Source organism: Hemitrygon akajei, chromosome 7 (assembly GCF_048418815.1).
Source record: "Hemitrygon akajei chromosome 7, sHemAka1.3, whole genome shotgun sequence".
In the NCBI taxonomy this organism is placed as follows: Eukaryota; Metazoa; Chordata; class Chondrichthyes; order Myliobatiformes; family Dasyatidae; genus Hemitrygon; species Hemitrygon akajei.
This window is the reverse complement of record NC_133130.1, coordinates 139,210,385-139,236,401: the sequence shown is the minus strand read 5'-3', so window position 1 is coordinate 139,236,401 and position 26,017 is coordinate 139,210,385. Positions and strand designations below refer to the sequence as shown.

At 48.1% G+C, this 26,017-nt stretch overlaps 1 protein-coding gene and 1 non-coding gene across 3 annotated transcripts in view; both read right to left on the bottom strand.

The window, feature by feature from the left end:
- Positions 1-8,527, bottom strand: part of LOC140730966 (discoidin domain-containing receptor 2-like) — a 101,984-nt gene extending 93,457 nt beyond the window's left edge. The window contains exon 1 of one of the 2 annotated variants that reach the window (XM_073052086.1): positions 8,355-8,527. The gene's annotated coding sequence lies outside the window, so the exon portion shown is untranslated. The remainder of the gene's footprint in view (positions 1-8,354) is intronic. The other variant, XM_073052087.1, reaches the window with a different exon arrangement.
- An 11,875-nt stretch (positions 8,528-20,402) lies between these two features.
- trnaf-gaa (transfer RNA phenylalanine (anticodon GAA)) lies at positions 20,403-20,475 on the bottom strand. Its single transcript has one exon. It is a non-coding gene; the product is annotated as a tRNA-Phe (tRNA).
- Positions 20,476-26,017: the final 5,542 nt, after the last annotated feature.

Below are 26,017 nucleotides of genomic sequence, written 5' to 3'. Positions count from 1 at the left end.
CTATGGACTCCATTAAGTGTGCAACAAACAATCTGGAGGTTTGGTAAGCTGACACTTTAATTCTCCATCTCACCCCTGCTACGACCACTGCTTTCACAAGATCTCAACAGTTCCACTGAGGGTCAGTAACCTGATCTGATCTTTCTCCTGGTGCAATGTCATACCCTGAATCCCAGAGTTGCACAATGTCACATACACGCCTTTTCCAACTGAACTTTTATTCCTTATTGTATTAGTGTTGATCTAAAACATGAACACAAGATTTTCCCTCCAAAGATGCTGATGGTCTGTTTCCTGAATACTTTTAAGAAATAAGAACATATCTAGCTGTGCCTCCTCCATCTACCCACCTTCCCACCGGGGACGGCACCATGGCTTGTGCAATGCTATTACAGTGTAAGTGACCCAGGTTCAATTCCTGCCACTGTCTGTAAGGAGTTTGTATGTTCTTCCTGTGACTGAATGGGTTTCCTCCAGGCGCTCCGGTTCCCTCCCATATTCCAAAGACGTATGACTGACTGATTGGTCACATGGGTATAAGTAGGTGGTGTGGGCTTGTTGGGCCAGGAGGACCTGTTACTGTACCACATCTCTAAATAAGTAAGATCATGGCCGACCTGCACCTCAGTGCCATTTTCCTGCTCTATCCCAATAGGACAGGATAAGTTGTGAAAGCAGTTAAGAAGGCACTGTGGGCTTTTATTGGTAGGGGCATGGAATACAAATGTCAGGAAGCGATGGTGAACTTGTCTGGTCTCCAACAGAGCACTGTGTTCAATTTTGGTTGCCATATTAGAGGAAAGACTGAGAACATAAATGAGATGGAGTGATTTACAAGAATGGTTCCTGGGATGAGGAATTAGTTTCAGAATTAGAATCAGATTTATCATCACTGACATATAGTGTAAAACTTATTGATCTGTGACAGCACTACTGCGCAAAGACAAAGATCTATAAATTACAAAAATAAACAGCGCAAAAAGAAAGGGATAACATGGAGTTGTTCATGGGTTCATAGACTGTTCAGAAATCTGATGGAGGAAGGAAAGATGCTACTCCTAAAATGTTGAGGGTGGGTCTTCGGGCTCCAGTACCTCCTCCCTGATTGTAGTAATGGATGCCGCCTTCTTAAGGCATCATCAGTGGTGGGGATGGCTGTGCCCATGATTGATCTGGCTGAGTCTATAACCTTCTGCAGCCTCTTTCAATCTTGTGCATTGGGGGCTCCACAACAGTCAAAGACACAACCAGACAAAGTGTTCTCCAGAGTACAACTGTAGAAATTTGCTAGAGTCCCTGGTGACACAGCAAATCTCTTCAGTCCTAATAAAACACAGCCATTGGCGTGCCTTCTTTGTGATTGCATGAATATGCTGGGCACAGGATAGATCCTGAGACGCTGACACCCAGAATTTGAAGCTGCTCATGTTTTCCACTGCTGACTCCTCAATGACGACTGATGTGTATTCCCCTAACCTCCCCTTCCTAAAAATCACAATCTGTTCTTTGGTTTGGCTGATGTTGAGTGTGCTGCTGTTGTTGTTGCGACACCACTCAACCAGCTGATCTACTTCTCTCTTGTACATCTCCTCATTGCAATCTGAGATTCTGTCAATATCAGCAATGTCTTCAGTAAATTTATGATGGCATTTCAGCTGTGCTTAGCCATAAAGTCATGAGCGCACAAAGAGTAGAACAGTGGGCTAAGCACTTAAGCACGCATCCTTGAGGCGCTCCTGGGTCGATTGTCAATGAGGAAATTATTATTACTGATACATACTGATTTTGGTCTTCCAATAAGGAAGTCAAGGATCTAGTTGCAGAGACCCATGTTTTACAGCTTGGTTGTTCGTACTGAGGGAGAGAGATTCAAGGATGAGGGCTGGTACTGAGGACTTAGAGAGAGTGAGACTGTTGTCTTTGAAGAGAATGTTGAAGGGAGATATGACAGAAACAGTAAAATAATGAAATGTCTGGACAGAATGGATACTGGGAGGCTGTTCCCTTGGATGAGGGATTGAGGACCAGGGGTCACACGTACAATAAAGGAGGAACAAGTTAATTGTGATATTAGGAAACACATGGATGCATTGCCTGCATAGATAGAGGCAGGTTTCACTGTACCTGTCAAGAGGGAAGCAGATAACCACATTATGTAGAAAAGAACTGCAATACTATGGAGGAGGAATCATGGGTTGCCCTAATAGAGAGCTGAAACAGGAGCAATTGGACATGTCCTACTATACAGGAACTACAATTTTATGCCTTGATTCCCTTAATATCCAGTAATCTATTGAACAATGAAATGAATGAACTCAACAATAATACTCTGCAGTCCGCTAGGGAAAGAATTTCAAAGATCCATCTCCCTCAGAGTGAAGAAATCTCTCTTCACCCCAGTCCTAAATGACCTAATCCTCATTCTGAGACTGTGACCACTACCCCCAGGACCTTCAGCTGCAGAAATACACTCCCCACATCTGGCCTGTCAAGTTTCCTAAGCTTTCGTCTGTAAGCCTAGTCAACTTAACCTCTGGGGTAAAGATAAGGCTAACAACCATCCTGACTCTGTCTAATGAATCTTTGTAGCACTGGCTGGAATCATGCCTGGCCCAAAGGAAGTTGCTAAAGTTGCTGGAAATCTGAATTAACACACACAAAATACCGGTGGAACTTAGTAGGTCAGGGAGAGATACTGCCTGACCTGCTGAGCTCCACAAAGCAAGATAGCTGCAGTGGTTGGAAGTCAGTCATTGCAGTGACGAGACATCTCTGAAGGAGTTCCTCATGGTGATACCCTACTCCTTCACCAATGTAAGGTCAGAAGTAGAGATAATCACTGATGGTTAAGAATCACAACTCCTCCAATAATGAAGCAATCCACAACCAAATGCAGCAGGAGCTGACATGCCCAGGCCCGGGCTGAAAGTTGGCACGTAACAATCTTACCACACAAGTGCAGGACAATGATGCGAGCCAATATGAGAAAATCCAGCAATCATCCCCTGGCATTCAATGGCATTACCATCACTGAATCTCCCTTTATCAATGTCCTGGGGTTACCATTCACCAGAAGCTGAACCGCTGGAGCTCTGCACACAACGTGGCTACAAGAGCAGGGGAGGGGTTAGTAATCCCCTCAGTTAGCTCCCCAAAACCTATCCAGCATCTACAAGTCAGAAGTACGATGGAAAGCTCTCCACTTACAGATGAGTGCAGCTTCAATAACACTCAAGAAGTTCGATACCATACAGACACAGTGGCCCACAAAAGGCACCCCACGTTCAGCCATTCACTCGTTCTACCACCCATGCACAGCCATTCACTCGTTCTACCACCCATGCACAGTAGCAGCATTTTGTACAATGCACTGCAGCAAATCAGGTCCTGAGATAGCATGAGACCAAATCCAAAACCCCAACAAGAACCAGGGCAGTGAAAGCAGGAACACCACCATCTGGAAGCTGCTTCCAAGCCACACACCATCCTGACCTAGAAAGACATCACCATTCCTTCAGCATCACTGGATCAAGATCCGGGAACTCCCCCCCCCGAACAGCATTGCCCACATCAAGGGCTGCAGTGGTTCAAGAAGGCAACTCATCACAACCTTCATGAGGGCACCAGGTTGGCTCAGCCTGCGAAGCCCACATTCCTTGCATAACAACCAAAAAAAAACTCCTTTTAATGCTAATTTGTCCAATTTTTTACGTAAAGAAATCAAACCAGTATATCAGGTGTGAGATGGCAAGTTTACTCCTGAAAACAAATCTTCTTACAATAGACTATAATGCTGAGGCTTTATAAGACACCCTTCTAGCCACGCTTAAGAGTATTGTCAACCGATTTGGGTCCCATATCTCAGAAAGGATATGTTGTCATTGGAGAAAATCCAGAGAAGGTTTACGAGGATGATTCTGGAACAAAGGGGTTAACAATAGGAGGAACATTTGGCAGCTTTCGACCTGTACTCACTGGAATTTAGAAGAATGCAGGGGGATCTCATTGAAACCTACTGAATGTTTAAAGAACTAGATAGGGAGGATGTGGAGAGGATGTTTCCTCTGGTGGAGGTATCCATAACTAGAGGGCACAACCTCAAAACTGAGAGGCAACCTTTCAGAACTGAGGTAAGGAGTATTTTTTTTAGCCAGAGAGTAGTGAATCTGTGGAATGCTCTGCCACAGGCTGCGGTGGAGGCCAAGTCCGTGGGTATACTTAAGGCGGAAGTTGATAAATGTCCTGATTGGTCAGGGCATCAGAGGATCTGGCAAGAAGGCAGGTCCATGGGGTTGAGTGGGATCTGGGATGGCGGAGCAGACACAGCAGATGGGCTGAATGGCCTAATTCTGCTCCTATGTCTTATGGTCTTATACTATATGCCCTCCCAATTGCTGCTGCATCTGTACCTTGCCATTCAGTAACTTGCAAACAAGACTACCACGGTCCCTTTCAATATCAATATTACCTAATAACTTACCATTTAAAAAATAACTGCTTTCTGGCTTGTGCACCAATTTGGATAACTTAACATTTTTCAACATTGCAAGTGTAGTGCATCCACTGTGTTCTTGCCACTTTCTCAATGTCTCTGTATTCCCCGACACTTCTTTACATCTTCCGACAATCCCACCCAATTTTATATCATCGACAAATATGACATTTGCTCCCCTCGTCCAGTTACTGATAAGAGATTGTGGACAGGTTGGTCAGAGCACCTGTACCTCCATCACTTAGTCAGTAAACCGGAGACCTACCCCACACTGCTTTCCATCTGATAATCAATTATCAATCCATTTCAGTATCTCAAACAAGAGGGCATAAATTTAAGGTGAGAAGGAGAAGTTTTAAAGGAGATTGGAGGGTCAAGTTTTTTTGTTTACGAGCAGATAGTAAGATGTCCGGAGCTTACAGATTCAGATGCAGCCACTATACTTAAATTATTAGGCAGATACAGATAAACACGTCACAGAAACAAACATGTGGATGCTGGAATCTGGAACAAACAAAACACTGGAGGAACTCAGCAGTTCAGGCAGCATCCACAGAAGGAGAAGGGCAGTTGATACTGAGAGCATTCTAGCAAGTGCAAATAGGGTAAGTAGATGGGAAAAAAAAGTTGGCATGGATGCGGTGAGCTGAAAGGCCAATTTCTGTGACTATTTTTACCCCAGTTTAGTGTGCTCTAAAATTATAGACCAAACTCCTGCACAGGAGCTTTAGGGACAACCACCAAATACATGCCAATACACCACTGGTTCTCCCTTATCCATTCTACTCTTCAAAGATCCATTAAACCTGATTTTCTTTTCATGGATCCTATTTATCTGTTCTCAGTCCCACAGCCATCAACGCCCTGCCAACTACCAACCTCCCCCATCCCTCACACAGCTCCCAGTGCTGGACCCGGACAGGCAGTGAACCGATGGGTTCCCTGTAGTACAAGAACATGCCCCTGCCCACAACACCAGCCCCCACCTTGCCCACACCTCCCCGTCAACAACACCTCTTCCAATTGCCTCCTCTCTGTCCACGACACAACCCTCACATCCTCCTTCTTTCCTACAGTGCCCGTGCCCCTTCCTCCCTGCCCCCTCTGCCTACCTACAAAACCATCTTGCTGCCCCCCCCCCCAATCTGCCGACAACACTGGCTCTTCTGTCTGCTCCTGTCAGCCCGTCAACACTGGCACCACTGCTCCCTCCTCTCTGCACACATCACTTCCCCCTTCCCCCTCTTTGCCCACAACACCATCTCCCCCTGCCCCCTCCTCTCTGCCCACACCATCTCCCCCTGCTCCCTCCTCTCTGCCCACAACACTGTCACCCCTGAAACCCCTCCTCTGCCTACAATTCTCCCCCTGAAACCCCCCCCTCTCTGCCACATCTCCCCTGTCCCCTCCCCTCTGCCCACAACACTGCCTCCACCATCCTCTCTGCCCACAAAAGTCTCCCCCTGAAACCTCTCCTCTCTGCCCACACTGTCTGCTCAGCCCCCCTTCTCTCTGTCCACAAAACTGTCTCCCCTGCCCCCTCCTCTCTGTCCACAAAACTGTCTCCCCTGCCCCCTCCTCTCTGTCCACAACACTGCCTCCCCGAAACCCCTGCTCTCTGCCCACACCTTGTTCCCGTCCCTCTTCTCTGCCCACACTGTCTCCCACTGAAAACCCTCCTCTCTGCCCACACCGTCTCCCACTGAAAACCCACCTCTCTGCCCACAACCCCGTTCCCCCTCCTCTCTGCCCACAACCCCATTCCCCCTCCTCTCTGCCCACAACCCCGACTCCCCTCCTCTCTGCCCACAACCCCGTTCCCCCTCCTCTCTGCCCACAACCCCGTTCCCCCTCCTCTCTGCCCACAACCCCGACTCCCCTCCTCTCTGCCCACAACCCCGTTCCCCTCCTCTCTGCCCACAACCCCGACTCCACTCCTCTCTGCCCACAACCCCGTTCCCCTCCTCTCTGCCCACAACCCCGACTCCCCTCCTCTCTGCCCACAACCCCGTTCTCCCTCCTCTCTGCCCACAACCCCGTTCCCCTCCTCTCTGCCCACAACCCCGTTCCCCCTCCTCTCTGCCCACAACCCCGTTCCCCCTCCTCTCTGCCCACAACCCCGTTCCCCTCCTCTCTGCCCACAACCCCGACTCCCCTCCTCTCTGCCCACAACCCCGACTCCCCTCCTCTCTGCCCACAACCCCGTTCCCCCTCCTCTCTGCCCACAACCCCGACTCCCCTCCTCTCTGCCCACAACCTCGACTCCCCTCCTCTCTGCCCACAACCCCGTTCCCCTCCTCTCTGCCCACAACCCCGACTCCCCTCCTCTCTGCCCACAACCCCGTTCCCCCTCCTCTCTGCCCACAACCCCGTTCCCCCTCCTCTCTGCCCACAACCCCGTTCCCCCTCCTCTCTGCCCCCAACCCCGACTCCCCTCCTCTCTGCCCACAACCCCGACTCCCCTCCTCTCTGCCCACAACCCCGTTCCCCCTCCTCTCTGCCCACAACCCCGTTCCCCTCCTCTCTGCCCACAACACCGACTCCCCTCCTCTCTGCCCACAACCCCGTTCCCCTCCTCTCTGCCCACAACCCCGACTCCCCTCCTCTCTGCCCACAACCCCGTTCCCCCTCCTCTCTGCCCACAACCCCGTTCCCCCTCCTCTCTGCCCACAACCCCGTTCCCCCTCCTCTCTGCCCACAACCCCGACTCCCCTCCTCTCTGCCCACAACCCCGTTCCCCCTCCTCTCTGCCCACAACCCCGTTCCCCCTCCTCTCTGCCCACAACCCCGTTCCCCCTCCTCTCTGCCCACAACCCCGTTCCCCCTCCTCTCTGCCCCCAACCCCGACTCCCCTCCTCTCTGCCCACAACCCCGACTCCCCTCCTCTCTGCCCACAACCCCGTTCCCCCTCCTCTCTGCCCACAACCCCGTTCCCCTCCTCTCTGCCCACAACACCGACTCCCCTCCTCTCTGCCCACAACCCCGTTCCCCTCCTCTCTGCCCACAACCCCGACTCCCCTCCTCTCTGCCCACAACCCCGACTCCCCTCCTCTCTGCCCACAACCCCGTTCCCCTCCTCTCTGCCCACAACCCCGACTCCCCTCCTCTCTGCCCACAACCCCGACTCCCCTCCTCTCTGCCCACAACCTCGACTCCCCTCCTCTCTGCCCACAACCCCGTTCCCCCTCCTCTCTGCCCACAACCCCGTTCCCCTCCTCTCTGCCCACAACCCCGACTCCCCTCCTCTCTGCCCACAACCCCGTTCCCCTCCTCTCTGCCCACAACCCCGACTCCCCTCCTCTCTGCCCACAACCCCGTTCTCCCTCCTCTCTGCCCACAACCCCGACTCCCCTCCTCTCTGCCCACAACCCCGTTCTCCCTCCTCTCTGCCCACAACCCCGTTCTCCCTCCTCTCTGCCCACAACCCCGACTCCCCTCCTCTCTGCCCACAACCCCGACTCCCTTCCTCTCTGCCCACAACCCCGACTCCCCTCCTCTCTGCCCACAACCCCGACTCCCCTCCTCTCTGCCCACAACCCCGACTCCCCTCCTCTCTGCCCACAACCCCGACTCCCCTCCTCTCTGCCCACAACCCCGACTCCCCTCCTCTCTGCCCACAACCTCGACTCCCCTCCTCTCTGCCCACAACCCCGCTGCTTCCCGAATCCGGCTCCTTTCTCCGCTCCAGGCACCAGCCACATCGCCAGCCCGCGCAGGCCGCTGCTCCGTCGAGCCCGCGCCTACCCGTCCACCCGGCCGGAAAGCCGCTGACGCGTGGGCCTAGCGCCGGGCACTGGAGTGGCGGCGCAAGCCGAGTCCCGCCCGCTGACCGGCCCGATCCCAAGTGTTCTGGCCGCAGTACCTGATCCGCCGCTCTGCTCTACCGCTCCGAGCCGCAGCTCTGCTTCTCCTGCCGGCGGGCGGGCGGGCAGCGGTCCAGCGCTAGACCCACCCCCTCGGCCCCGCTCCAGGCCGGCCTCCCCTTCACTCCGACTCCATCTCCATCTTTTCCCGCACTTCCCATTCCCTCAGCACTTATCAGTACCTCCACCCTCTACGTTCACCCCTCACCCCTCCTCAATTACCCCCACACTCGAACCTTATCCGCCTGCCCTCTGATCCTCACCCCTTCTCCATCACTCACCCTCCTCATCCTTGCCTCGCTTCCTTATCCTCACACCCTCCTTATTCCCATTATTCCCCATCCGACACCGCCACATCATCCCTACACGCACATCCCCTTCATCTCTCCCATCTCGTTTCACAACCACATTCCCATTCTCCTCATACTCCTGTTCCTCATGCCTCCTCAATTCCCTCATCCCACCCACATCCCTCCTCATTCCCCCATCCCACCCCATACACACCCCTCCTCACTTCCCCATCCCACCTATTCACATCCCTCCTCACTTCCCCATCCCACCCACTCACATCCCTCCTCACTTCCCCAGCTCTCCCCATTTCCCCTCATCCCCACCCACCCTTCACTTCCCCCATCACCTCCACCACATTCTCCATCATTCCTCCCTCATCACCCATACCCATTCAACTTCCCAACTTCTAAATTCATTCACTCTCACCCAACCTCATGTTGGATTCTATGAGACATAGAAGCAGAATTAGGCCATTTGGCCCATTGAGTCTGCTCTGCCATTACATTATGGCTGATTTATTATCCCTCTCAACTCCATTCTTGTGTTTCCCCATAATCTTTGACACCCATAATAATCGAGAACCAATCAACCTCCACCTTAAATATACCCAATGTATATTTGAGTCTGTGGCAATGAATTCCTGATTCACAACCCTCTGGTAAAATAAATATTCCTCATCTCTTTTCTCATGCCTCAAACATTCAAAAAAAAAGTTCAAAGCTTCATTTATTATCTAAGTACACAACTCCGAAATCCTCCAGATAGCCATGAAACCAAGAAAGAAAAGAATGGCAATACGATCATCAACCCCCAAATCCCTCCTCCCCACACAAAAAAAAACAAAAATTGAAAGGCAAGTCAACTCTCAAATCACCCACATACACACACAAAACAACTGACAAAGATCGGGTGAAAAAAACAGAATACAAAAATCATAAGACTGAATAAAGTTAACAGTTCAAGTCCACATTCAAAACACAGAAACCTTCCTCATCTCCCCCAGCCCTCTTCACTGCACCACATCCTTCTCACTTCCCTTTTTGCCCCCTCAACTCTCATCGTCCACCTTCATTCCCTTCTAATCCCCATTCCCTCTCAATCTCATTCCCCCTCCTCTTCATCTCCATTCCCATTCCCTTTCTCCTCCCATCTCCTTCACCTTACCCTTATTTCCTCTCTCCGCTCCACCTTTGACTTTTCTCACCACCTGGATTCCCCTCCTTCAGCCCACCATGCAACTCCTTATCATCACCCCTTTCCCCATCCATATAACATTCTCTCTCCCCCCCGACACCCTGTCATTCTTCCAACTCCTCACTTTCCCTTTCCTTCACCAGTGGTCTACCTCCATCACTTCCTCTCTTGTTTAACCCCCTTACTCCTTACCACGATCCACTCTCCCCCACTCATGTCTTCTAGAAACCCCTGTCTTCCTCAATGACCTCTCCAGCCTCTCCGCCTCCCACCCTCCTGACCTGCCCTCTTTGCTGCCCACTCCTTCACCCCTCTACATATTACTGCCCTTCTCCACTTCGGGCACCAAAAACACCTTCCACCTCCAACTTCCCTTCGCCCATCCAAAAAAGCTATACTTCTCCTCCAATTCCTCTCTCTTCCTCCCCACCCACTCGTAGCCATTCCGCCTCTCCCCTTTACCATTTCCTACATGCCTTCCATTTAAATTCAACCCTAAATTTTCCTACCTGACCAGCTGACTCTCCCCACCGGCAAACACACTGCCTCCTTTTCCATCTTGTCAGTCTCCCTCTTCCCTCCAACCATCCAGTTCCCTCATTCACTATCTCTCCTCCAGACCCTCTCTGTCTCCCACCCACACTTATGTCCCCTCTCCCTAACACCTTCTTCCCTTCCCCTATGGCTTTCCCCTCTCCCTCCTGAACTAGTGAGGATATCTTCACTCGGCTCATCTCCGAACTGTTCCCTTAACCTATGGACTCATTTTCAAGACTCTTCATCTCATGTTCTTGATAGTTATTACTTACTTATTTATTATTATTTCTATTTTATTCTTTTGTATTTGCACAGCTTTTTTTGTCTTTTGTACATTGGCCGTCTGTTGATCCTGTTGGGTGCTGTCTTACATTGATTCTAGTCTGTTTCTTGGATTTACTAAACATACCCACAAGAAAACGAATCTCAGGATTATATATGGTGACACATATCTAATTTGATAATAAATTTATTTTTTACTTTGTACTCCACCCCCACTCAACCTGCCCCTGCCTGAGAGGCCATTCCCCCTTTCCTAATGGTATCCAACCCGGTACAGTCAGCAGTTAGTTTATACTGCTGAGTAGAAACTTAACCCAATTTGAGCATAGAAACAGGCCATTCAGCCCACAATGACCAGCTGCCCAAGTATACTAACCACATGCAAAAACTTGATCAGTTGTGTTTTATGTCTTGATGCTATAAGTGATCAACCAGACACTTTTTACATGTTGTGAGTAGTTGGTTCCAATAGCTCCATTAGGAGAATGTTTAAGTCTGATTGCACCCACCCTCTGAATGAAAAATAATCTTCCAATCCCCTCTAACCTTCTTATTCCCTACCTTACTACAATGCACTCTGCTTTAAACAGTGCAAAGTATGTGAGAAATGTTGTACAGTATATTTCTCATCCATATTTTTCATTCTAATGGAAACAGACCCAGGATTTTCATACCAGGTGGATATCCTCTGCATCCTCTCCTAACTGATCATGTCTCTGCCAACTAGAATCATATATAGTACTTTAGTTTCAGCTTGTACCACCACCTCCCCGCTCTCATATAAAACGTTAGTCCTGTCTGATGAAGACAAATATCCCATCTTCACCACCTTTCATATCTGTGCTGCCACCTTGAGGGTTCCCTAGGTATGACCGCCAAAGACCATAAGATTGGAGCAACACACGCAGGCAGGCATTATCTATGGAGGAAAATAAACAGTCACCATTTCAGATCGAGACCCTCAGTCTTCCCATGCTCCCCATTCACTCTGTATGGCCTATCATTTTTAGTCCTACCAGAAAGAATTATCCTGTACCGAACACGATTAAGTTCCTCTGCCCATCTTACCAACTGATCAATATCATCCTTTGTCCTTGAATGATCCTTCTAACAACGTCACCACTGTTTTATGTCATCTGCTCTACATCGAAGAGAGTGATCACTCCCCACTTTTGATTATAAATTCTGCCTCCTCAGTCGAGGAGGGGCCTTCTAGATTATCTTCCCTCATTACTGTAGTAATGGAGTTCTTCATTAATTCTGCAATTTCCCTTCCTCTTTTGTATCTTCTCCTGTCATGCCTTGAAACATTGAGTTGCACAGCCTGTCCATCTCTCAACAATGCCTCAGTGATTGCAATGTTCCCACATGCTAATTAATGCTCAGATTATGTCTACCTTACCATTCAGACCCTTTGCTTTAAAATAGATGCAACTTCAGAATCAGAATCAGGATCAGGTTTAATATTGCTGGCTTATGTCATGAAATTTGTTATTTTGTGGCAGAAGTACTTTGCAATACATATAATAAAATATAAATTAAATATTTATAAATATTTACTTAATATATAATATATTTATTTATAAATATAAATTGAAATAAGTGTATCTAAAAAATGAAAATAAACAAATAGTGCTGAAAGATGGGGAAAAAAGTGAGTCGGTGTTCATGGATTCATTGCCAATCAGAAATCTTTGGTGGTGGGGAAGAAGCTAAGCTTGCCTTCATGGCAGGAGTGTTGAGGTTAACTGTTGGGGCATCATGTAGCTGCTCCAGCATAAGCACTAGCCTCCCTACCATCTTCAAGTAGGCGGCATCCAACATAAAGACCCTTGCCATCCAGGACATACCCTCTTCTCATTAGTAACATCAGGGAGGAGGTACAGGAGCCTGAAGATGTGCACTGAACATTTTAACAACAGCTTCTTCCTCGCTGCCTTCAGATTTCTGAATGGTCCATGAATGATAAACAGTAGCTCACTATTTTGCCAATGAGAAGATCTGCAGATGCTGGAAATCCAAGCAACACACACAAAATGCTGGAGGGACCAGGAGGCCAGGCAGCATCAATGGAAAAGGGTACAGTCGACGTTTCAGGCTGAGACCCTTCAGCAGGACTGGAGAGAAAAAAGACGAGGAGTAGATTTAAAAGGTGGGGGGAGGGGAGCGAGTAACACAACGTGATAGGTGAAACCAGGATGGGGAGGACTGTAGTAAAGTGCTGGGAAGTTGATTGTGAAAGGGCTGGAGAAAGAGGAATCTAATAGGAGACAGCAGAAGGCCATGGAAGAAAGAAATGGGGGGAGGAGCACCAGAGGGAGGTGGGCAGGCAAGGAGTTAAAGTGAGAGAGGGAAAGGGGGTTGGGGAATGGTGAAGGGTGGGGGGGGGGGGGGCATTACCGGACATTCGAGAAATTGATGTTCACGTCATCAGGTTGGAGGCTACCCAAACAGAATATAAGGTGTTGTTCCTCCAACCTAAGTGTGGCCTTATCCCGACAGTGGAGGAAGCCATGGATAGACATAGCGGAATGGGAATGGGAAGCGGAATTAAAATGGATGATCACTGGGAGATCCCGCTTCTTCTGGCCGACGGAGCATAGGTGATTGGTGAAGCGGTCTCCCAATCTACTTCGGGTCTCACCAATATACTGGAGGCCACACCGGGAGCCCCAGACACAGTATATGACCCCAACAGAATCAACGGTGAAGTGTTGCCACAGCTGGAAGGACTACTTGGGGCCCTGAATGGTAGTGAGGGAGGAGGTGCAGGTGCAGGTGTTGCACTTGTTCCTCTTCCAAGGATAAGTGCCAGGAAGGAGATCAGTGGGGATGGACAAATGGACAAGGGAGTTGTGTAGGGAGCGATCCCTGCAGAAAGCAGAAAGTGGGGGGTGGGGAAGGGAAAGATGTGCTTGGTGGTAGGATCCAGTTGGAAATGGCGGAAGTTCTGGAGAATTATGTGCCGGACGTGGAGGCTGGTGGGTTGGTAGGTGAGGACAAGAGGAGCCCTATCCCTGGTAGGGTGGCGGGAGGATGGGGTGAGAGCTGACGTGCGTGAAATGGAAAAGATGTGGTTGAGGGCAGCGTTGATGGTGAAGGAAGGGAAGCTCCTTTCAAGAACATCTCCTTTGTTCTGGACTGAAAGCCTCATCCTGAGAGCAGATGCCATGGAGACGGAGGAACTGAGAGAAGGGGGATGGCAATTTTATGTTACAGTGTGGAAAGAGGTATAGTCCAGGTAGCCGTGAGAGCAATTTTCCTCTCTTTTTGCACTACTTACTTATTTTTCATTGTACCATAGTCATTGTTCATGTATTCTGTTGTACAGATGGTGCAAACAATGAGTTTCATGACATAGGTCAATGATAGTAAACCTTATTCTGATACCAGACATCAGTTAGGCTGAACTTGGAGTATTTTGTAGAAAAGATGTGATAATGCTAGAAAAATGTAGAAGAGATTCGCTGGATGTTACCAGGAACAAAGGGATTTAGTTACAAGGAGAGATTGGATAGGCTGGCATTGTTCTCACTGGAGGTTGGTAAGCATAGTCAGGATAGTGAATAACAGTCTTTTTCTAAGGGCAGAGGAGTCATAAACCCGAGCACCTTGTTTTCGGGTGAGAGCGGAAATATTTAAAGGTGCTCTGAGGGGTAAGCTTTTCCACACTGTGGGTGGTATGGGTATGGAACAAGCCTCCAAAGAGGGTGGTAGAAGTAGGTACAATCACATTTAAAAAGCATTTGGGCAGGTACATGGATAGGGAAGGATTAGAGGGAAATGAGCTGAATTTGTGAATGTGGGAGTGGGAGTAGGTGAGCATCTCAGCTGGCATGGATGATGGGCCAATTTCTGTCCTGTACAGCTCTACGCAGTCACTCCTACCACTGTTGAAATGGTTTTGGAGCGAGGCACACTTTAAAATCTCCTTGGTCTTCTACCAGCCTCTCTTCCTCTGCGTGGTGAGCATCCATTTCTTCCCTGCACATGGGATGAGGGCTCTGAAAAACAAATGATCTATGAGATGCACCTCAACCAGGCCAAACTGGAGGTATCTCCTGCTAAGACAGCAAGTGCAAAATCTGTTCCCCACTCTCTTCCCCACTCCAACGCACCACTCACCTCCATCTACCACATTCACCCTCTCTCCTCTCCAGCCCCCTCGTTCCCTCTCCCCTTCACTGCCACAACTCTTCTCCCCTCCATCCTACCCTCCCCTCCACTGCCTCACCTCTTCTCCCCTCCACTCTCCCCTCCCTTTCACCCCCACTCCCCTTCACCCCATTCTCTATCATCTCCATTGACATTTTCCTGCTTCCTTCATCTCCCCAAATCCCCTCTCGCCCTTCAATCCCTGAAGTTTCACCTCACCCTCATTCCTCTTTCCACCTCTGTCCCCACTTCCTTTTCTCTGTATTCTGTCTGCTTCACCTTCTCCAACACAATTCCACTCATCTCCACCTTCTATTTCCCATTTTATGCTCCCTATTCACCCTCTTCCTCAACCATATCCAATTCCCTATTCTCCCTCTCCTCCACCACATTTCCCTTTATCCCCTCCAATCCCCCCTCATCCCAGTCCTCCCCTCCCCTCTGCCAATTACTCCCACTCTTCCCACCATTCCAATTGCTTCTGCACCCCTTTTTCCCCCCATCGCATCCACTACTTTCTTCCCTCATTTCCCCTTCTGCTCCAGCCTCCCCACACCTCCCCCAGCACCCTACTTCCTCTCATCAGTCATCGCCACTGCCCTGGTCAAGCAGTGTGACAGATTCATCACCCGGTCAGCATTACTGAGGGGAAGATGGGCCAGCATCCCACCCCGCCCCCACATCTACTCATTCCCACCCCCATGGTCAAATATCCACTTGCTCATTTGGCTCACGCAGGATTGTGGGTGTCAGGATCTGTTCAGTAGATCTCACTCCCTACTCATTTCCCATTCACATCAAGATATTTCTTTTTCAATCCTGGTCTTTTCACTGCTCCAATTGAGCAGGACATTCAGAAGGCTGAAGTTCCACACCTCCAGGCCGAGGAACAGTTAGTTTCTGTAACTATCAAGCTCACGAAAAGACTTACACAACCTTCACCCTACCTCCACAATAGAACACTACTTGCATTACCATAGAATTGTTTCTGATTGATGTTTTTATGCACTGTCTTGTGTCTTTATTTCATTCACTCTTTTGTATAATTTATGTTGTGTTGGCGCATGGCCTAGTGGATAAGGTCTAGTGATCTGAAGGTCACTGGTTCGAGCCTCAGCTGAGTCAGCGTGTTGTGTCCTTGAGCGAGGCACTTAACAACACATTGCTCTGCGACGACACCAGCGCCAAGCTGCTTGGGTCCTAGTGCCCTTCCCTTGGACAACGTCGGTGGCGTAGAGAGGGGAAGGCTTGCAGCTTGGGCAACTGCCGGTCTCCCATACAACCCTGCCCAGGCCTGCGCCCCGGAAACTTTCCAAGGTGCAAATCCATGGTCTCAGGAGACTAACAGATGCCTAAGTAATTTATGCATCATTAATGTTCTGTTTGTTGTCTGAATCTATGTGCCTGTGATACTGCTGCCAGCAAGACTGTCATTGTATCTGTCCCTCACTGTAATTGTGTGCACATGACAATAAATGTAACAGGTACCATCTAATTTCTTTTTCCAAAGATTCTAGTTCCCTTCCTACTGAATAACTTCCCTTCATCTTCCCTCTGTACCTTTGGTGAATTATGACTAATTACCCAGAAGCCTGTTATTATAAACAGTTTCTCCTCCACTATTTTATCAAAGCCATTTGTTATGCTCTCTGCACATTTACAGAACGTTGCAGGCACTGACAATCGGCAAGTTGGGTGATAATAGTGTAGATTTCAACAAGACACCGGTGAGCCGGTGGAATAGCTAGCAGATGAAATCTAATACATAGATATGAAAGGCATTATCTTTTGGGAGGAAGAATAAGGAGAGGGAATGTAAACTAAAGGCCACAGTGCAAGAAGAGTTACAAGAATAAAGTGATTTGGGACTTGCGTGCACTTTGTAGATTTTATAAGTGGCAGGCTGAACATATGGTTAAAATACTGTCCTGTTTTGTAAAGAGAACACAGTGAACACAAACAAAGAAGTCACTTTGTAACCAGTATTCCATTCCTACAGGAATATTGTGTCCCTTTTTGGGAGCCTCACTTTTGGAAAAATGCCAAGACTTTGGATAGGGTGCCAGAGATCCGCTGAAACGATTCTGGTGAAGGGGGCTTCAGTTACCTGGGCAGACTGGAGAAGCTGGGATGCAAGAGGACGTCAGGTGGTCTGATGGAGATAAAGTCATGAAGGGCAAGGAGAGTACAGGTGGAGATAAACAGTTGCCAGAGGCAAAGGGATCAAGAATCAGGGATAGATAAAAGAGCCAAATTTCACCAGAGGATGTTTTTAAAACATTTTGAGCAGCTGTTGTGAGGAACACTGGGGCAAAGGCAGCAAAATCAATTGCAGCATTTTACAGGAGCCAGGAATGAACTTGCAGGGCTATGAGACTGGAGCAGCCTAGATTGTTGTGATAGAGAGCTATTCTGGGCCTGCTGGGCTGAATGGCCTCCTATTACTGTTAGTTTCTGTACTCCCACTCTTGCTATTTCTGCTCAAGCTGACTCCATTTAAAAAACACAATGTCGCACGGAGGCCAATAACAGCAGGGTCAAAGGGAGCAAACTGCAGAATCAGATTTGTCACATGTCACAGATACTTAAGAATCTGTACCTCCTAAGATACCTAAGATACTTAGGAATCGGATGGCAGAGAAGAAGCTGTTCCTGAATCACTGAGTGTGTGCCTTCAGGTTTCTGTACCTCTTACCTGACGGTAACAGTGAGAAAAGGGCATGCCCTGGGTGCTGGAGGTCCTTAATAATGGACACCCCCTTTCTGAGACACTGCTCCTTGAAGATGTCCTGGGTACTTTGTAGGCTAGTACTCAAGATGGAGCCGACTAAATTTACAACTCTCAGCAGCTACTTTCAGTCCTGTGCAGTAGCCCCCAACCACCTCCCATACCAGACTGTCAGAATGCTCTCCATGGTACACCTATAGAAGTTTTTGAGTGTTTTTGATGACATATCAAATCTCTTCAAACTCCTGATGAAGTATAGTCGCTGTCTTGCCTTCTTTATAGCTGCGTCAATATGTTGGGACATGCAAACTCCACACAGACAGCACCCAAGATCAGGATTGAACCTATGTCCCTGGAGCTGTGTCAGTCAGTCATTTATCTCCCTGTCTCTTGCTCCTACACCGTCTCAATGACTGACTGAGAAGTAAATCCAGAGACACAGGACACTGTAGATGCTGGAGTCTGGAGTTCTAAACAAACTGCTGGAGGAACTGAGTGGGTCAGGCAGCGTCTGCGGAGGCAGAGGGATGGTTGATGATGGTTTAACATCCTGCATCAGGTCTTGGGTGGGTGGGGGGGGAAAGAAAGGTGCCCGGAATATAGAAGTGCTGAGGGAGAGGGGCTACAGAAGCTGGTAGGCAATAAGTGGAACCAGAGGGGGGAGGAGGTGAAATTGATGGGTGGATGGAGACAGGTAGGAAGGAGGAAGGGGACAGAAAAAGTGGAAGGATTGGGGGGGGAGAGAGAGACAGAGAGACAGAGGGACAGAGATCATGGGAGGACTGGTGAGAGTGAGGAAGGAAAACATGGGCAATGGGTTACCTCTCTGAGATCCTAACCTGGATGCAATGTATTGCAGCAGCTATAAAGAAGGCAAGACAATGGCAATATAGGGAGTGCAGCTTAGGTTCACAAGGTTAATTCCCAGGATGGCGGGACTGTCATATGTTGAAAGATTGGAGCGACTGGGCTTGTATACACTGGGATTTAGAAGGATGAGAGGGATCTGATTGAAACATATAAGATTATTAAGGGATTGGACACGCTGGAGGCAGGAAACGTGTTCCCGATGTTGGGGGATTCCAGAGCCAGAGGCCACAGTTTAAGAATAATGGGTAGGCCATTTAGAGCGGAGTTGAGGAAAAACTTTTTCACCCAGAGAGTTGTGGATCTGTGGAATGCTCTGCCTCAGAAGGCAGTGGAGGCCGATTCTCTGGATGCTTTCAAGAAAGAGTTAGATAGAGCTCAAAGATAGCGAGGTCAAGGGATATGGGGAGAAGGCAGGAACGAGGTACTGATTGTGGATGATCAGCCATGATCACAGTGAATGGCGGTGCTGGCTCGAAGGGCCGAACGGCCTACTCCTGCAACTATTGTCTATTGTCAATATTCCAGCAGGAGTTCACAGAGATTCGTAACACTCAAAAACTTCTACAAATGTACTGTGGAGTGCGTTCTGAGCGACTACATCATTGCCTGGTATAGGGTGGGGGCGGGGCGGTGGCTACTGTGCGAGATCAAAATAAGCTGCAGAAACTTGTAAAATTAGTTATCCCCATCATGGGTACTAGCCTCCGGAGAATCCAAGACGTCTTCAAGAAATCATACCTCAGGAAGACGGCATCCATCATTAAGGATCCCCACCACCCAGGACGTGCCCTCTTCACACTGTTCCCAGTGGAAGGAGGTACAGAAGCCTGAAGATACACACTCAGCAAATCAGGAACACCTTCTTCCCCTCTGCCACCCAATTTCTAAGTGGACATTGAACCCATGAACACTAACTCTCTACTTTTTTTATTTCTGGTTTTTTGCACTACTTAGAACCATAGAGCCATAGAACACTACAGCACAGTACAGGCCCTTCAGCCCTCCATGTTGTGCTGACCCATATCACCCTTAAAAAAAGTACTAAACCCACACTACCCCATAACCTTCCATTCTTCTTTCATCCATATGCCTGTCCAAGAGGCTTTTAAATACCCCTAATGTTTTAGCCTCCACCACCATCCCTGGCAAGTCATTCCAGGCACTCACAACCCTCTGTGTAAAAAACTTACCCCTGATGTCTCCCCTAAACTTCCCTCCCTTAATTTTGTACATATGCCCTCTGGTGTTTGCTATCGGTGCCCTGGGAAACAGGTACTGACTATCCACCCTATCTATGCCTCTCATAATCTTGTAGACCTCTATCAAGTCCCCTCTCATTCTTCTACGCTCCAAAGAGAAAAGTCCCAACTCTGCTAACCTTGCTTCATATGACTTGTTCTCCAATCCAGGCAACATCCTGGTAAATCTCCTCTGCATCCTCTCCATAGCTTCCACATCCTTCCTATAATGGGGTGACCAGAATTAAATACAACACTCTAAGTGCGGTCTCACCAGAGATTTGTAGAGTTGCAACATGACCTCTCTACTCTTGAACTCAATCCCCTTGTTAATGAAGCCTAGCATCCCATAGGCCTTCTTAAATGCCCTATCAACCTGTGCAGTGACCTTGAGGGATGCATGGATTTGAACCTCAAGGTCCCTTTGTTCACCCACACTTTTAAGTAACTGACCATTAATCCTGTACTCAGTCTTCTGGTTCGTCCTTCCAAAATGCATCACCTCACACTTGTCCAGATTAAACTCCATCTGACATTTTTCTGCCCAACTCTGCAGCCTGTCTATATCCTCTTGTAACCTTCGACAACCTACAGCTCCATCCACAACTCCTCCAATCTTTGTGTCATCCGCAAACTTACTCACCCATCCTTCTGCCTTTACATCCAGGTCATTTATAAAAATCACAAATAGCAGCGGTCCCAGGACAGATCACTGCAGCACTCCACTAGTCACCGATATAAATATGTAGCAGTGCCGAAACCCGGGATTGAACCAGGGACCTTTAGATCTTCAGTCTAACGCTCTCCCAACTGAGCTATTTCGGCTGATAGTGAACTATTTTGGCTGATTATTTTACTATTATTTTACTTATTTTATCTTAAATATTTAACAGGCGTAAATATACTTAACGTAACTTGTTCTTTTCTCTGTATTTATTTAGCATGTATTTCATTGTACTGTTGCTGTGAAGTTAACTAATTTCACAACACATTGTGATTTTGATTCTGAAATTGTAAGGTTTAATGCTCATTCTTTTGAGTTGAGGGAATATGAGGTGCTGTTCCTCTAGTTTGTGTTTGCCTTACTGTGGCCGTGGAAAAGGTGGAAAGACAGGTCACTGTGCGAATGGTATGGCAAGTTGAAGTGACGTGCATCTGGAAGCCAAGATGGCTGTTGTAGAAAATAATGGTTCTCTGGAAAACAGTTGCCTAGTCTGCACTAGGTCTTGTTGATGTAGAGAAGAACACATTGTGAGCATTGAATGCAATAGACTAGGTTGGGAGAGTTTAAGGTGCATCTTTGCCTCGCCTAGAAGGTCTGTTTAGGTCCCTGGATGATGGTGAGGAAGGAAGTGCAGGGGGAAGTGTTTCCTCTGCCAGTGGTTGCAGGGGAAAGTGCCTGGGAATGGGGAGAGGTGGGTGGAAAGCAGAAAGGGGAGAGTAGGGAAGATATAATTGGTGGGATCCTCTTGCACTTGGAATTGGCAAAGGGTCCTGTACTGGTTGTGGAAGCTGGTGGGATGAAAGGTGAGGACTAAGGCGACTCTGCATCTGTTCCATCTGTGGCATATATGTCAAACTCAAGGCCCACGGTGGAATTATCTTTGGCCCGCGAGATAATATCTAATTATTATTAAAGCTGGCCCCAGTAATCGAAGCGCCTATGGCGTATGATATGGCTAATGCTGAGTTTATTCAGGTACCAGGTTTTCAGGGTTTTTAGTGTTTATTCGGCAGTCTTCTTCATAAGAAACGGAATTTGTAAAGTGAAACACTTTGTAGTTATAGCAGAGACTGAGACACATGAGAGCAGGCTGAAAAAACGGAGGCAACGAAAGCTGCGTTCGCACGCATCCGACTGATCCGGCCCGCATGAAGCTGCATTTTGCTCAATCGGGCCCGTGACCTAAAATGAGTTTGACACCCCTGGTCTGTGGAGTCGTGGTGGGGGTGTAAGGTGCATAAGAAGACATATCCCTCCCTCTCCCCTGCCTGCCTCCATCTGTCCATCACTTCCACTGTTCCCCAACCCCACCAATCTGGTTCCATCAATCACCTCTCTTCCACACTACTGCCTATTGGTCACCTTTCTCCTTCACCCCATTGCCTCTATCCTGATGCAGGGTTGCAACACTAAACATTAACCATCCCTTTGCCTCCACAGATGCTGCCTGACCCACTGAGTTGCTCGAGCAGTGTGTTTATCTGCAGTGGAAGGCTGGGGTCCGCTTTCCATTCAGAAGGGGTTTAAGTAGGGGAACAGTAAGTGTCAGCCAGAGTTTTACACTGGGTCGTGATGAACACACTGATTGCTCCCCTGTGAGCTGGCAGGGCTTCAAGGGGATGAATGGTCATTAGAAGATAAGGTGATAGCAGGGAGATGGGCAGCAAGAATGCAGGTTGGAGAGGAAAGGGAGTGGGAGTGGTATTTGAACATGTACGGGGCCATTTTAAAGTGGGAAGGGTCCAGAGAGTTGCCAAAAGTTAAAATCGCAGTGGTCAGGTGAGCCAAGTTACACACTATCTCATTTAGAATCACTTACACGAGCTCTTCCTACGAAGAGAAGTAGTTTACAATCTGTCATACAACAAGTAGAATCAGGTGGCTGAGAAACAGTCACATTGTGAATGAACTTTGCAGTTTATTCTGTACTCTCAGTTAAAAGTGAGAGTGCTTCTTGCTTCAGTCGCTATGGTCAAAACAGTGAAATTTTACAATGAAATAAATAATTCATTCATCACAAATTAATTAATTTATTCATTTATTTATAAATGATTTCAGGCAATGCCTCAGAAAATTGATACCTGTCAGGAGGAACCCCACCACCCGGGACATGCAATCTTCTCAGTACTACCATCAGGACCCACAGTCAACAGCTTTTTCCCCTTCAACATCAGATTTCTGGTACAATTTAATGTCAGAGAAATGTATACAATACACATCCAGAAATGCATTTTCTTCACAACCATCCACGAAAACAGAGGAGAGCCCCAAAGAACGAATGACAGTTAAATGTTAGAACCCCAAAGTCCCCCCCCCCACAGCTCCCCTCCCTCCCACACGTAAGCGGCAGCAAGAAACAATCCCCCTTGCCCCCCACCGGCAAAAATAAAGTGCACCCGCTACCAGCACTCAAGCGTGAGCAAAGCAATAGCAAAGACACAGACTTGCAGTTACCCCAAAGACTACATTGTTCACCCGATAATTCGACATGCTGCAGGCTCTCTCTCTCTCTCTCCTAATAAGGGAGAAAGAGGTGACTGCATTTCCAATGAGCGGGAGAGACAACAAACAACGCACTGGCTCATGGTGTTAAAAGTCTGTTATGATCCTTTTCTCGAGCTCAGTGCCTGGAGATCGCAAGGATTCCGGGTCCCCAGGCACACAGCAGATGTTCCGACTCTCCCAATGACACACGGATCTCCTGTGGGGACACCGACCCTTGATCCCCTTGTCTCCAGTTACTCAAGATCCCAGGCTTCTGAGTCCGTGCTGAAATCTTAGGCCGAGACTTTGGCATGCCGAATAGCGGCTGATCGTGGAACCCCGAGAGCGGGTCCCATTCCCACAAAGAACCGTAGTCAGCGTGTAACTCCAGGTCAGAGTCTTCAATTTAAGGTAAAAGGGGAGAAGATTTAATAGGAATCTGAGAAACTGGGGGGCCAACCTTTTCACTCAGAGAGTGGTCAGTGTGTAGGACGAGTCTTTAAATAACATGGAGTGCTTCATGGTTCAGTGACTATCAGTGAAGTTCTACAATGAGATGAACAATTTAAACTACTCTACCTGCAAAGGCTAAGAAAGAATGCCGGAAAGTCTAAGCAAGCTCGGCAGCATTAGTGGAAAGGGAAATGGTTGTCACCACTCCAGTACAAACTCTCCACAGAAGGAAGAGCTTTACAGTCGGCCGGGCAGCACACAGATTCAGCTGGTGCATCGCAAATGAGCTCTGCAGCTTGTGCTGCCAACACCGTTCAAAGCCCTTAGACGATGCAGATTGCTTCATACCAGCAAGGCTGTTAACTAAACAGTTAAAGCTAACCAGGAGACGAACATTTCCAACTAGTGTGGAACTGCTCTTCATGTAAGGAGTAGTTTACAATCTGTCATGCAAGTTAATTCATACTGAGTGAGTGAAGTTTAGAGATGACGCTATACATATGTTCAATATTGAGTTATATGGAATACTTTATAATACAAAGGCTACAAGCAGAATAGTTCAGTATTATGAGATAAACATACCCAAGTGCTCTGGAGTCATTTGTCATATAAAGAGAAGTAGTTTATAATCTGTTGTATCACGGTTGATGGATGTTTATTGATACATTGTGAATGAGTTTTGCAGATGATGTTTTGTGATACAGAGTACTTTCTACCAAAAAAGCTATTAATTACACAGTCACATCTTAGAGTAGGTAAACATTTCCAAATACTCCAGATCTACTCTTCAGCAAAAGAGAGGTGGTTTACAGTGTGCCGTGCAGTAGTTGATGCCAGTTCATTCATACAGTGCAGGTAAACTTTGCGGATGTTTGCACACATATTCATGCGCGCCGAGTTTCACTCCGCGCTCAGGTCCTGCCTGTTCCTGATGTTGTGAAGACACTGCTGCACTGCCTGTACTTACTGGAAGGGTTCTTCCAAGCAAACACATTTGGCCACAAATCCAGCAGGTGGTGGTCAGCACGGAGTGGCCTGAAGTGTCACAACCACAGATTCAGCAGTGTCACAACGACGGATTCAGCAGCGTAACGGATACGGCAATCGCGCTCATGAGTACGCACAAGTCAGCTAATTATTATCTCATTGTGAAGGTATTTAACTCCATTCCTTTCGTTGCAGCGCTTGACAAGACTTGAACAAAGCACAGCAACATTTTGCTGCCTACTCGCATTCAGCCTTGCCTGAGAAAATTGGGCTGTCGAGTCAACTGACTCTGCAGACTAGCGGTATTCGCTTTATATTTAATCATTCCTTTCAGCCGTAGTGTTAGCTTTGTTTTCCACTTGAGAGTTGTAGCTCTTTCCTGTGCAGTTGAAATAGCGTCTCCAATGCACCCCTGGGACAGCCGGGTTGGGAGGAGATGATCACACACCTCTTTGCACGCAGTGCCTTTGTTAAGGGGTCATGGAGACAGATGCAAGAGTCCTTGCCTTGGCTCAACCCCTGTGGCTGATCTATGGGCTGTTCCCAGGGTCACTCACTGAGACAGACATCAAGAGCAATAAACAATTTGCTGGAAGAACTCAAGCAGTATCTGTGGGAGGAAAGGCATTCAGAATCAGCTTTATTATCATGTCGTAGACTTTGTTGTTTTGCAGCAGTATAGTGCAGGACATAAAAATTACTATAAATTACAAAATAAATAAAAAGTGCAAATATAAGGAATAATGAACAAGTGGTCATGAACTATTCAGAAATCTGATGGCAGCGGAGGTTAGAGGAGGAAATAGCTGTTTCTAAGTTGTTGAGTGTGGTTCTGTACCTATCTCTCCCTGATGGTAGCACTGAGAAGAGGGCATGTTCTGGATGGCAAGGGTCGTTAATGATGTATCAAGAGGTATCACCTCGAGAAGATGTTCTCAGTGGTGGGGAGGGCTGTGTCTGTGACAGAGCTGGCTGAGTTCATAATCCTCTGCAGACTCTTTGGATACTGGCCACTGGAGCCTCCATTCCAGCGAGTAATGTAGTCACTCAGAATGCTCTCCGCTGCGCACCTCTTAAAATTTGCAACAGTCTTTAGCGACAGTGCAAATCTCCTCAAACTCTTCATGAAGTAGAGCCACAGGTGTGCCTTCTCCGCAATTGCATTAATTTACTGGTCGCAGGATAGATCCTCCAAGACATTTTTGCACCCAAGAAGCTGCTCAACCTTTTCACTACCGACCCCTCAATGAGGAATGGTTTAAGTTCTGACTTCTCCTTCCAGAAGACAACCATCAGTTCCTTGGTCTTTCTGACGATATTGCAACACCACTCAACAAACCAATCTATCTCACTCCTGTACAGCTCCTCATTACCGTCTGAGATCCTACCAATAACCAAGGTGCTTGAACTGTGCTTAGCCAAGGAGTCATGAGTACAGAGAGAGTAGAGCACTGGGCCAAGCATGCATCCTTGAGGTGATTGTCAGTGAGGAAATGTTGCTACTGAACTGCACTGTTAGAAGTCAAAGATCCAGCTGTAGAAGGAGGTACAGAGGCCTGGGTTTTGAAGCTTGTTGATTAATACTGAGGTGATGATATGTGGTGAACTACATATACCTGTCTGGACACGCCCCCTGATGACTGCTCCTGTGGCTCCTCCCACAGACCCCTGTATAAAGGTGATGGAGGTCTGAGCCCGGCCTCTCAGTCGCCAGGATGT